This window comes from Danio aesculapii, chromosome 5 (assembly GCF_903798145.1).
Source record: "Danio aesculapii chromosome 5, fDanAes4.1, whole genome shotgun sequence".
Lineage (NCBI taxonomy): Eukaryota > Metazoa > Chordata > Actinopteri > Cypriniformes > Danionidae > Danio > Danio aesculapii.
The window spans coordinates 50,564,673-50,568,459 of NC_079439.1; positions in this window are offsets into that span (position 1 = coordinate 50,564,673).

Sequence of the window (3,787 nt, forward strand, 5' to 3'; positions counted from 1 at the left end):
CCCCATCAATTTCTATCCCCACTAAATAAAGTACAGAATGGCATTGAGATGATAAGATTTTAAGCAAGTTGTCACTGCAATCATAATACTCCTACTACTACTACTACTACTAATAATAATAATAATAATAATAACTGTAATAATAATTTAAAAATGTAATAAAATTAATAAAAAAATACATAACTCACCATCTTCAAGTTTTCTTGCTGTATCATTTTTCTTTGGCATTTTGCTGCCCTTCTGATCTCTGTTAGTCTCAGAATTTCTTCCCTTGCTCCTGTGGTCTAACAGATTACTGCACAGGTGTGCAGCTGATCTCCAGTAACTGACTCTCTATTGCCGTAGCAACACCATGTGACGTCACATTTGTAATATTGATTAAAATATTGAGATAAATGAGCTGGAAATATTGTCCAGATTACTTGAGTCTGGTTATTTTAGAGAAAAAAATATAGATATATGTTTAACAGGATTTTAAACAAACTAAAAATGGCTCGTGATTAAAATGATAAACTAACATGAAATAAAACAAATGTAGTCTCTCAGGAGAGTACATTTCGATTCCAGGAATGTTTAAAAGAACAATAGAAAAGCATTCTAGATGACCACCGGGACGGTATGCAACATCCATTTAAACTGTTCAATGCACTCTCACTCATTGGGACACATGACACCAAGTGCTGCTGTCACAAGAAGAACCTCCTTAAAGATTTAATGAAGGTTTAGGTTTTCCTTCAAAGTCAATTAACCACATTTCACACTATATTAGGCTTTACACTTTTATTTTACCATCCACTTTGTTTACAATGGCTGTGGTCTGGAATTATCTGCAGAAATAATTCATTCAATTTAATGTTTGTAGTATCAGACAACTGTTCGCAATCATCACAGCATTTGAAAATATTCTTACTTATGCCATTTATAGCCTTCATTTTAGATTTTTTTTTTACCATTGTATTTGGGATGTATGGTACTTGTGTGCAGACACTCACGCACAGTGAAACTCTAAGCAGACAAACAGATATATGTGATCTCCTGTCTCTGTACCATGACACCTGGTAGATGACACAGCATCTCAGTTTTCACTAGCTAGCCATTACATGTTCATTAGTGCGAAAAGACAGAAACAAACAATGTGTTCATGTATGCATAACATACATTCCTGAACATTTCTCTCCAGACAGATCATATATATCTTTTTGTCTGCTTAGAGTTTCGCTGTCTATATTTTGATGTATATGGCATACAAACAAGCACCACTAATTCCATATACACTGTAAAAACAAGTTCTAAATTACAGGATCGCATGTACAGTACAAGTGTAGTGTTTCTTTTATGCTTAATGCAGAATTTTTTGTTCTTTTCACAGACGACAGAACAGAATCAGAATCATTTGACAATATTCTCATCTGTATACAAAAAATAAAAAATAAAACTTTGAAAGTGCGTAGGAGAAAACTCAACAACACTAAAAACCATCATAAAATGTATGATGGTTTAATGGTTAATTGAAATTATTTTTGTTTTAATGGCCACTGAGTCTCCACTTAGAGATTGTTGCATTCTAGTAGTTGCTTGTATAACCTTTTAAATTGTAATTAGATGTGTTCTAAAACACTATAACAATTAAAACATGGTTTTATGGTTTAGATTGTTTGCAATAGTTTTTAACAGTAACTGTATAGAAAATAATTAAAACTGTGATGGTTTGTTTGTGGCGCAGTGAGTGGCACGGTCGCCTCAAAGAAAGAAGTTTGCTGGTTTGAGCCTCACCTAGGTCAGTTGGCATTTCTGTGTGGAGTTTGCATGTTCTCCCTGTGTTTGCATGGGTTTCCTCCGGGTGCTCCGGCGTCCCCCAACAGTCCAAAGACATGTGTTATAGGTGAATTAGGTGAGCAAAATTATCCAAAGTGTATGTGTGTGAATGACAGTGTATGGATGTTTCCCAGTGATAGGTTGCAGCTGGAAAGACATCCGCTGCATAAAACATATGCTGGATAAATTGGCGGTTCATTCCACTGTGGCGACCCCAGATTAATAAAGGGACTAAACCGAATAGAAAATGAATGAATTGTTTGTTTGTTTTTTTATTTATTTTATTTCATTTATTTTTTGTTGGATGTTTTTGGTTTATATACTGTTTTTAAAGAAGTTAAAGCAAGGCAAGTTTATTTATATAGCACATTTCATACACAATGGTAATTCAAAGTGTGTTACATAAACAAGAATAAAAGAAACAAAATACAAGTAAAGCAAATAAAAACAACAAAGACTAAAATGTTTAAAAACAGATTAAAATGTGTTAAAACAGGTTTCACAAATTAATTTCGAGAGGAGCAGGTAATATGATGGATCGCTGGTCCCCTATTAGTAATCATTAGCTAGTCAATTGGATTATTCTAAACTTTACATAAATATCCAGCCTAACTTCACTCCCTATCTTTGTTTCGAAAGACCACAACCATCCAGCTCCTTCAAAAATAAATTTAAAGATTGGAAAAACATTAACTGTTTATGTTCTACACGATAAAACAGACATGAGCTGAACTAGAACTGCCTTTATTGCCTGGTAGTCTCCCGCAACAAGTGCCTAGCACCGCAACAAGTGCCTAGCATCCCGCAGGACAGCGTCCCCACCGGATGCCGGTCAATGTATGCTATTACACCGTGTAACATCTCTCTTTCTTTAGAGAGTCGCTTAACTTCACAGAGAGCCACAAACACTCAAACTCGACTGAAACAATAGGTTATCAAACACCAGCTAACGAATAACTTTACATGTTTTTTTTTTTTGATGCTAGCCTAATAGCCAACTAGAACTCACAGGTTAAGTCTCTGTGGTGGTCGTGACTGACGGTCGCTGCGAGTTATGATCGGCGCTCCCTGTGGTGACAGTTTGTTGGTCACTATCAGTCTTTGGTCCTGAGCTTGCTTTGGTTCACAGTCTATAATATCTGATGTGTTCTCCCCTCTTGTGATTATTATTTCACTGCCGCCGGTAGTGCCCTGGCTGTTCTCCTTTGATTCTGCCTCTTGATGATTAAACTGGTCAAAACGCTCAGCTCTTCGCAAATCCACACGGTTGCGCCTGTACCATGTGCCCTCAACATCAACTACATAAGATCGCGGATTCACCTTTCCCAAACATTGGCCTCTCCGCCACCGGCCCGTGCGGTCTCCAGGTAGGGGTTTCATTCTGATGTATTCGCCAACATTAAGCTCTGGGAGGTCCTTGGCTCTTAAGTCGTACTGGAATTTAGACATGCGCCGTTTCCATCTCAGTTTCTCTGAAACTCCCTCCACCATGCTTGGAATAAGCAGACTGTTTGCCATCGGAAGTCCCGTCCTAAGTCTATGGGACATGAGTCGTTGCGCGGGACTGCTGTCTAATCCCTCTGTCGGTGTGTTTCGCCAGTTCAGAATTGCAAGCCATGGGTCTGACCCATCGAGTTTTGCTCTCTTACATATGGATTTTACGATCTTCACTGCGGACTCAGCCCTTCCATTAGACTGTGGGTGCTGAGGTGAGGATGTTACATGAGCGAACCCCCACTGTCTCGCAAAACATCTGAAAGATTCACAATCAAATTGCGGTCCGTTATCAGTGATTACTTTATCCGGCTGCCCGTGACGTGCAAATTGAACTTTGCAACGTGTGATGACCATGTCTGCTGTCAAGTCTGGTAACTGATCGATTTCCCAGTAATCCGAGTAGTGGTCCACAATGATAAGAAAGTCTTTACCACTGTACGCATACAGGTCCATACTCACAATTTGCCAGGGGCGG